Raw genomic sequence first — 10,531 nt, 5'->3', positions numbered from 1 at the left:
GGCAGGTCCGCAGACGCGGTTTAACTAGCAGAAAAATGGGGCAAATCGAGGGTTTGATTCATTTCTTCATTTTTGGACTTGGGAGCTCGGGAATTGGCGATTTTTCAAGGGATTGTCAGAGAGAGTTTTGGGGTAATGATTTCCAACTCGCTCTTGGTTGTATTTCATTAATCTATACTTGTTTTCTTCATTAAATTTCGGGTTTGGATTAAAAATTTAGGAAAAATGGGAAGAAGTTCTTCAACTAAGAGTTTTGAGTTTTCATTGGGATTTAGACATCGGATTTGGATGATTTTGGTATGAGTGAACTCGTGAGTGAATAGGTGTTCGTATTTTGTGAGTTTTACCCGATTCCGAGACGTGGGCCCGGGTCGACTTTTTAGGGCGAATTTCGGAATTTTTATTAAATATTGATTTCATTGATTAGATAAGTCTATTATTGTTGTATTCATGTTATGCAATTGTATTTGACTAGATTTGGGCCATTCAGAGTCGGATAATTGAGGAAAAGGCATTCTTACGGACTGTTTGAGCTTGGTTCGAGGTAAGTATCTTGCCTAACCTTGTGTGGGGGATTTTTCCCTTAGGATTTGAGTCTTCTATGTTGATTGTAGTCCATGCACGCGAGGTGACAATTGCGTGCTCGGACTTATTTGTGAAAAGTTGGCCTTTTAGGATTCTTAGGTCCTTATATTCACTGAGTATGAAGTTGTTCTTGATATGATTAAGTTCCTATTTACTAGTTTCGCCTCTACATACTTTAATTAAAATTAATTGCTTTCAGGATTCACTCTTATTGCCTATTTGACTCTTATTTGACTTAACTGAAGATTTTACCTCCTATATTGTCATGCTATCTTTTCATAACTGCTTATCTTTATTTGAAATTATTATTGTATCATCTTATAATTTGTTCAGTCTTAATTGAGGTTATGATTATCTGCTTATCCTTAATTTAATTGTTGAAAATCCTTAGTAATTTCTCAACATTAAAAGAAGTTTTAGATATCATATGTCTTAGTCGACTTGTTTTATTTGGAATTATTTGACTCGTGTTAGTTTCCCTATTGTTGAAATGTATATTGTGGGATCGTTGATACACATTAGTTTCCCCTTTGTTGAGTTGTTTTCTTTACGCCTATCATTCTTTATTGTGGTTGTTCCTTGTGATTTGGTCCCACATTTTCTTGTGATTTAAAAGTTCTTGAGTTGATTTACTTGTCGTACTTTGTATTATTGCCATTGTTGTTGTTGTATTTGTTGTTGTGAAGCACGAGGTTTCTGCCGTGCAGTTGTTATTATTGTGATGCACGAGGTTTCTGCCGTGCGGATGTTGTTATGGGGTTGCACGAGGTTTCTGCCGTGCTATTATTACTATTGATATTTGCACATGCGGCGTGACAAGGTGGGATATATATATGTGTGGGTTGCGCATGTGGCGAGACAAGGTGGGAACATTATTATGCATGTGTGGCGAGACAAGGCGGGCATTTATGTTACTATTGCACACGTGGCGAGACAAGGTGGGCTGTGTCAGGGATTGATTTGTGATGATTTGTCGCCTGGGGGAATTCTTGTTGTTGATATTTGTGAAGTAGTATACATACATGTGTGAGCTTTATCTTGTGAAAGCTGTGAGAAAATATTCTACGTGTTGTCCGTTCTTTTTCCTTATGCTTATTTGCTGATATAGACTATGGTAGGACACTTGCACAAGCATACACGTAGTTAAGCACTCTTATCGGATAAGAGGTGTTCTTGATATTGTTGAGCATAGATGCTCACCCTTGTTTACTTGTCTTCTATGTGAGAATGGATCTATTGGCACGTGAGTCGTCGGTGTGGTCATGAGGTGTTATGAGGGCATAGGATGCCAAGTGTTAGGGTTCAGGTATTGAGACCCGTGAGTTGTGAATTATCCGAGGTTCGGTACCTCGTGGAGTTGTTGACTAAAACCTGATGTAAAAGCGGTTGTAATTACTGAGTTATTACTTGTCCTTACTGTATTCGTGATTCCGGATTTAGGTTGTGTTCCATTTACTTTATTTTCGTCATTTTCATGATATTCCGCTGATACTTGTTATTTTCTTGCTTTAATGCCATGACTGTATTGTGAGCCATATTGCATAGTCTTTATGTATACATCATACTTCTGTTATTCATGTGCTTATATCTGTTCAGTTTATTAGACCAGTGGGTGTCTTGACTGTTCCTCGTCACTACTCCACCGAGGTTAGTCTTGATACTTACTGGGCACCGCTGTAGTGTGCTCATGCTACTCTTCTGCACATTTTTGTGTAGATCCAGGTACTTGTTCGTTATTTAGCTGTGTGGACTGTTGCTGTGGAGACTCAAGGTAAACCTGCTGCTGCGTTCGCAGGCTTCGGAGTCACCTTCCAGTTTTTGTTTTGCACTATTTATCCTTATTTTTGGACAGTTGTATTTAAAAGTTTTCTAGTAAACACTCTGTAGAGCTTATGACTTGTACCACCGGTTTTGGGATTTTAAGAGATTCTATTTAAATAATGTTGTTGTGTTAATTAGTGTTAGGCTTACCTAGTCCCTAAGACTAGGTGCCATCACTATACCCAACGGAAGGAAAATTGGGTCGTGACAAATTGGTATCAAAGCTCTAAGTTCATGGGTGCTACGAGTCATAAGCGAGTTTAGTAGAGTCTTGCGGATCGGTATGGAGACATCTGTACTTATCTTCGAGAGGCTACGGAACTATTAGGACAATTTCACTTCTTTCATTCCTATCGTGCGAGCTTATTGATCTCGGAGTTTGAACTTTTATCATTCCATTCTCTCACAGATAGTGAGGACACGAGCTGCAGTTATTGGCGACGCTGCTCTTGGAGCAGGTTTCGCTAGAGGCAGCGATAGAGGCCAACGAGGAGTAATTGCCATAGCTAGAGCACCTACTAGGGCAGCCGTTGAGGAGACGCCAGTAGTTCTAGTTGGGGAGCAGGTACCGGAGCTGTTACCCCCGGGCTTCAGGAGACCTTAGCACAGTTCCTGAGCATGTTTGGTACATTGGCTCAGGCGGGGTTGATTCCGGTTGCACCCGCTATTTCACAGACAGGGGGAGGAGCCCAGACTCCCACCGCCCACACCCCATAGCAGCGAGTTCATGTTGGTCAGGTTCCAGGTGTCATGGCGACACAGCCTGTGGTCCCAGTTCAGCCCATGGTCAGGGTAGCAGCATCTGAGGAAGAGCAGCTTAGACTTGCAAGGCTCAAGAAATATGGCCCTCCTACATTTAGTGGTTTGGCTTCAGAGAGTGCACAGGGTTTTCTGGAGGAGTGTCACCGCATTCTCCGTACTTTGGGTATCGTGGAGATGAGCGGGGTTGCTTTTACTACGTTCCAGCTCAGGGGAGCGGCTTATCAGTGGTGGCAGGCATATGATCTGGGTAGCCCAACCGAGTTAACTTCACTTACATAGGTTTAGTTTTCAAAGATGTTCCTGAGAGAGTTTGTACCTCAGTCCCTTCGAGATGCATGGTGCGCGGAGTTTGAGCAGCTGCGCTAGGGAACTATGTCAGTGTCAGAGTATGTCGTGAGATTCATTGATCTGGCTAGGCATGTGCCTGCATTGGTCGCCACAGTTAGAGAGCGTGTTCCCAGATTCATTAAGGGACTCAGGCATGATATTTGGTTCAGCATGGCTCGCGAGTTAGAGCCAGATGTATCGTTTCAGTAAGTGGTAGGGATCGCCCGCCGAGTAGAGGGCATATAGGACTAGGAGAGAGAAGATAGGTGAGGCCACAAGAGAGAGTACAGGCGAGATCAGGAGAGAGAGGATAGGGAGGTGAGGAGGCCTTGTAGACCAAAGAGATCTACTGGTCCTTATTTTGGAGGCAGGGTACGACATGGTAGAGGTTTTGTGGGTTAGCCAGTTCAGTTTGCACTTCAGGCTTCGCACAGTATTTCAGGTGCTCATGGGTCTTAGAGTATCTGTACCGCACAGTTCCCACAACCACGTCAGCAGAGAGGTTGCTTCGAGTGTGGAGATATTAGCCACAGGGTGAGAGATTGTCCTAGACTCCGGATAGGTGTGTCACAACAGAGTATTCAGGCGAGTAGAGGGCACCCAAGAGGGGAAGGCTCGACCCGTTGATGTGTTTCATATAGTAGGCTTGAGGCCACTGCGCCAGATGATGTCATATATGTATACTTTTGATTTGTTACAAGGGGGCACTATTCGTATTTGATTCGGTTTTGCTTATCGGGGCGAGTTCCCCTACTTGTTGTCCCACCTATGGGTGAGTTTATGACTTAGTGTTATGTTTAGGTGTTTACCCCTGTTGGGAGACTCTATGAGTGGTAGCCCGTGTCTATCATTTGTTTCTATTCATTATTACGAGACTAAAAGTGAATTCATGTTGTCCATTATGGTAGGTTGATGTGATTCCTGAATAAATTGATTATAATTTGTGATTTGATACTCTATCGGGGTGAGAGTTTAGCAAGTGTTGAGATTTTATTGGCAGAATTGAGTTAGTGGAAGATTTCCATTGGTATGATGTGTATTCGACTTGTGATTCAGAGTTGAGGGTGAGATCCTCGCGATTCCATGTGATTTGATATGTTTGAGGCGGGCTGCGTGCCGCGGTAGAGGGTGATACCAGGATGAGATCCTTATGATTTGTTCATGTACTTTGATTTTTCCTTTTGAATTGATTTGTAGTAGGGTATTGTTAGAAAGTTGTGCCTGTCGGGCTTGTTTGACATTTATCTTATGTGTTTCTCTTTACATATTTAGTCAATTTCATTATGTGCTTCTTGAGTTTTGGCATGCGGGGTGTATGCCCAGTGGTGTTAGTTGTGACTTGTTGATTCGGGTGTGTAGTTATGAGATCTTCGTGTTACTTGCATCATTGTCAGCGTTGTGGAGGTTTGAAATGGGTTGCTAACAGATATGGGTCTAATTACCGGTGCTGGTTTTGATTTCGGGCAGCTATTATGATCAGAAATATTATTATGAGCCTATATGTGGTGTGTCTTGTTGTGTGGTCGTACCTTGTGGGTGTAGGCATAAGTTGTTACCGCTGGTTGAGACTGATATCGGTTATGGATTTAGAATAGGATCTTTAAAAGATAAATGGAAGGTGAGAATTTTTGGCTTTAAAGCTTATCGGTGTTGGCAGAAAGGATAAATTACAGTTGAGATGGTGTTGTCAGGCATATGTGGATTGGGGTGACGTGGGGTCACCCACGGGTGTATGTTGAATATGTGCTTTCAGTGATTTCAAAACTTCGAGGCGATGCTTAGCACGTTCGAGGACGAACGTTTGTTTAAGAGGGGAAGGATGTAATGACCCAGCCGGTCGTTTTGAGAATTTAAGTCTCATTCGGCGGCATAAGACCCTGAGCAGCTTCATATTATGTGTATTGACTTGCGTGCGTGGTTGAATTCGATTACCGGTTGTTTCGGAGTGACTTGGGACACTTAGTCCCTAAAACGGAAGCTTAAGTCTTAAGATTGTGACCGTAGTCAGAACTATGTGAAGACGACTCCGGAATAGAGTTCCGTCGATTCCATTAGCTCCGTTGGGTGATTTGGGACTTAGGAACGTGTCCGGACTATAAATCCGAGGTCTGTAGCTGATTTAGGCTTGAAATGGCAAAAGTTAAATTTTTGGAGATTTGGACCGGAAGTGGACTTTTTGATATCGGGGTCGGAATGCGATTCCGAGAGTTGGAACAGCTCCTTTATGTTATTTGGGACATGCCTGCAAAATTTGACGTCATTCCGGGTTGATTTGATATGTTTCGGCACAAGTTTTCGAAGTTGAAAGATTTGAAATTTATAAGTTCGATTCATGGTGCGATGCGTAGTTTCATCATTAGTTGATGTGATTTGAGGGCTCGACTAAGTTTGTATGGTGTTTTAGGATTTGGTTGGTATGTTTGGTTGAGGTCCCGGGGGCCTCGGGTGAGTTTCGGGTACTTAGCGGATTAAAAGTTTGATTTGTGTTACTGCTAAGTCTTCAGGCTTCTGGTATTTTCACACCTGCGGTGAAGAGACTGCAGGTGCGAGAGCGCACGCGTGGAGAGGCAAGCGCAGAAGCGGAAAAATGGAGGAGTGCTAGTGGTCGCAAGTGTGAGCTAAATTCCGCATCTGCGATGCCCGCAGATGCGATGGAGCAATCGCAGGAGCGGTGAAGGACCGCAGAAGCGAACATGGGTCCGCAAGTGTGCACACGCAGGTGTGACCCTTGGATCGCAAAAGCAGACGCTGAGTTTTGAATGGAATCCGCACTTGCGATGGGAATTCCGCAGGTGCAGTGACGCATGTGCGAAGGCCGGTCCGCAGATGTGGTTTAACTGGCAGAAAAATGAGGCAAATCGAGGGTTTGATTCATTTCTTCATTTTTGGACTTGGGAGCTCGGGAATTGGCGATGTTTCGAGGGATTTTCAGAGAGAGCTTTGGGGTAATGATTTCCAACTCACTCTTAGTTGTATTTCATTTATCTATAGTTGTTTTCTTCATTACATTTCGGGTTTGGATTGAAAATTTAGGAAAAATGGGAAGAAGTTCTTCAACTAAGAGTTTTGTGACTTTTACCCGATTCCGAGACGTGGGCCTGGGTCGACCTTTTAGGGCGAATTTTGAAATTTTTATTAAATATTGATTTCATTGATTAGATAAGTCTATTATTGTTGTATTCATGTTATGCGATTGTGTTTGGCTAGATTTGGGCCATTCCGAGTTGGATATTTGAGGAAAGGGCATTCTTACGGACTGTATCTTGCCTAACCTTGTGTGGAGGATTTTCCCCTAAGGATTTGAGTCTTCTATGTTGATTGTAGTCCATGCACGCGAGGTGACGATTGCATGCTCGGACCTATTTGTGAAAAGTTAGCCTTTTAGGATTCTTAGGTCCTTATATTCACTGAGTATGAAGTTGTTCTTGATATGATTAAGTTCCTATTTACTAGTTTCGCCTCTACATACTTTAATTAAAATTAATTGCTTTCAGGATTCACTCTTATTGCCTATTTGACTCTTATTTGACTTAATTGAAGATTTTACCTCCTCTATTGTCATGCTATCTTTTCACAACTGCTTATCTTTATTTGAAATTATTATTGTATCATCTTATAATTTATTCAGTCTTAATTGAGGTTATAATTATCTGCTTATCCTTAATTTAATTATTGAAAATCCTTAGTAATTTCTCAACATTAAAAGAAGTTTTAGATATCATATGTCTTAGTCGACTTGTTTTATTTGGAATTATTTGACTCGTGTTAGTTTTCCTGTTGTTGAAATGTATATTGTGGGATCGTTGATACACATTAGTTTCCCCTTTGTTGAGTTGTTTTCTTTACGCCTATCATTCTTTACTGTGGTTGTTTCTTGTGATTTGGTCCCACATTTTCCTGTGATTTAAAAGTTCTTGAGTTGATTTACTTGTCGTACTTGGTATTATTGCCATTGTTGTTGTTGTATTTGTTGTTGTGATGCACGAGGTTTCTGCCGTGCAGTTATTATTATTGTGATGCATGAGGTTTCTGTCGTGCGGATGTTGTTATGGGGTTGCACGAGGTTTCTGCCGTGCTATTGTTACTATTGATATTTGCACATGCGGCGTGACAAGGTGGGATATATATATGTGTGGGTTGCGCATGTGGCGAGACAAGGTGGGAACATTATTATGCATGTGTGGCGAGACAAGGCGGGCATTTATGTTACTACTACACACGTGGCAAGACAAGGTGGGCTGTGTCAGGGATTGATTTGTGATGATTTGTGGCCTGGGGGCATTCTTGTTGTTGATATTTGTGAAGTAGTATACATACCTGTGTGAGCTTTATCTTGTGAAAGTTGTGAGAAAATATTCTACGTGTTGTCCGTTCTTTTTCCTTATGCTTATTTGCTGATATGGACTATGGTAGGACACTTGCACAAGCATACACGTAGTTAAGCACTTTTATCGGATAAGAGGTGTTCTTGATATTGTTGAGCATAGATGCTCACCCTTGTTTACTTGTCTTCTATGTGAGAATGGCTCTATTGGCACGTGAGTCGTAAGTGTGGTCATGAGGTGTTATGAGGGCATAGGATGCCAAGTGTTAGGGTTCAGGTATTGAGACCCGTGAGTTGTGAATTATCCGAGGTTCGGTACCTCGTGGAGTTGTTGACTAAAACCTGATGTAAAAGCGGTTGTAATTACTGAGTTATTACTTGTCCTTGCTGTATTCTTGATTCCGGATTTAGGTTGTGTTCCATTTATTTTTTCTGCATCATTTTCATGATATTCCGCTGATACTTGTTGTTTTCTTGCTTTAATGTCATTACTGTATTGTGAACCATATTGCATAGTCTTTATGTATACATCATTCTTATGTTATTCATGTGCTTATATCTGTTCAGTTTATTAGAGCAGTGGGTGTCTTGACTGTTCCTCGTCACTACTCCACCAAGGTTAGTCTTGATACTTACTTGGCACCGCTGTGGTGTGCTCATGCTACTCTTCTGCACATTTTTGTGCAGATCCATGTACTTGTTCGTTAGCTAGCTGTGTGGACTGCTGCTGTGGAGACTCAAGGTAAACCTGCTGTTGCGTTCGCAGGCTTCGGAGTCACCTTCCAGTTTTCATTTTGCACTGTTTATCCTTATTTCTGGATAGTTGTATTTAGAAGTTTTCTAGCAAATACTCTATAGAGCTTATGACTTGTACTACCGGTTTTGGGATTTTAAGAGATTCTATTTAAATAATGTTGTTGTTTTAATTATTGTTAGGCTTACCTAGTCCCTAAGATTAGGTGCCATCACGATACCCAACGGAGGAAAAATTGGCTCGTGTAAGATTCGAATATTTTTATTTGATTGAAATGATAAACAAAAGAATAGATAAAAAGAATTGACAATGTTTACTTGAAAAACGGATAGAGTTGAATTTATACGTAGTTCTAAGGATACGTGGTATAACTTGAGAAAAGTAAGAAATATCGAATATTGATTGTAAAAAGGGAATTAAAACAAATAGAAATTGAGTAGGGAATGATATTTCTATGAACAAGATGTACCAATGAACAAAGCTCAAAAGAGGATAATCTTTACTATATGTGTGTAAATAATTTCTGAATATGAGAATGTTTTGATGTCTCCGTGTTCAACCTGTCCTTACAGAAATGGTAGCCACTCTCTATAAAGTGGAGGGATCCTACTTTGGATATAATTAAAAATACATAGTGGGAATCTCATGATAGATTAGTCAATTAGCTTTTCCTTAATTCCCGCCAAGATTCTCTCCCTAAGTACGACTACAATGACTCTTTGTCTCATAGCTCGATCCTGGTTGGTCTTGGTACTGATCGAGCTCCGGATCTCGAGCTCGATATCGATTCGAGCTCGATATTGACTCAGGCTCGATATTGGATCGAGCTCAATATTGACTTCAAGCTCAGTATTGATCGGTCCCCGAATTCGGAGCTCGATAACCTAGCTTTGGATCTCATCTCGATATTTATGAAGATGACCCTCGGTCCATCATATTCCAATCTTGACTAATTACATGAAAGGAAAAATCGATTTTGACCATATACAGATAGTCCCTCATTTCTCGGGAAGAATGTGGCAAGAAACGACATGATTTTCCAACGATATGACTAGATATACACTGGCGTTTGCATCGAGCCCGACCATGACGTATGTGATAAATGTCCCGTCGGTTGAGTTACCAAGGCATTAAATGTGCATCAGATGATGGTCGGCCACTGCTGATTTTGAACCGTCGTCGCCAAATCTATAAATGGCTCCTCTCTTCACCATCTTTTACTTTCAGATCTCCAATCTCCTAATCTTCTAAGTTCTTTTTTACATCTTTGAGTTCTTCATCTTCAAATCTCTTCTTAAAACACCAAATCTTGTCATCTCCCTATATTTTCAACTTCAAATCGAAATTGCAAAAACGTCAAAAACTATTCCTCAAAAAGAAAACGCTTCTTCATCGCGGCCTACCGACGATAAAACACCAGTGGAGCCACGCCCTGAGGAGTGTGTTCCCGGGGGTGTGTCCTCACTTCTGATTTTAAGACCGATAAAGCCTCATCGGGTCCCGGTCGATGCGATTCAGTATCGAGGTATATATGCTCGATAAATGAGGGACACCTTAAGCAGGTAAGTAAAGATTGCAACTGGGAGAACAAAGAAGTGGTTATCCCAGCCCCCCGACCCCGTTGTCGTTGACTTTTGCCACCAGTATCAAAATAACCCTAGGCCAAATCCACCCTTCTTTGTGGCGAATCGTTATTCTGCTCCGATGTTTTGTGAGCAAAGTCGAGGGGATGCCTTTTACCTTTGACTACCTTATCAGGTTATACAACCCCCGCCTCTATCAAGGTGGGTTAATAAAACTCGTACGCCGAGCTACCAAAGTACCATTTTCGAGCATAGACGAGGATAAGGACCGAGGTTGGATGAGCCGATTCGTTCGAATGAGGACTTCCGACCTAATCCCGGCTGAGAATATGCTATTTCCCGAGAAATGGAATATGAAGCGTAAGTACAACCCCA

Source organism: Nicotiana tomentosiformis, chromosome 10 (assembly GCF_000390325.3).
Source record: "Nicotiana tomentosiformis chromosome 10, ASM39032v3, whole genome shotgun sequence".
NCBI classification, from domain to species: domain Eukaryota; kingdom Viridiplantae; phylum Streptophyta; class Magnoliopsida; order Solanales; family Solanaceae; genus Nicotiana; species Nicotiana tomentosiformis.
This window is presented reverse-complemented; position numbering follows the sequence as displayed.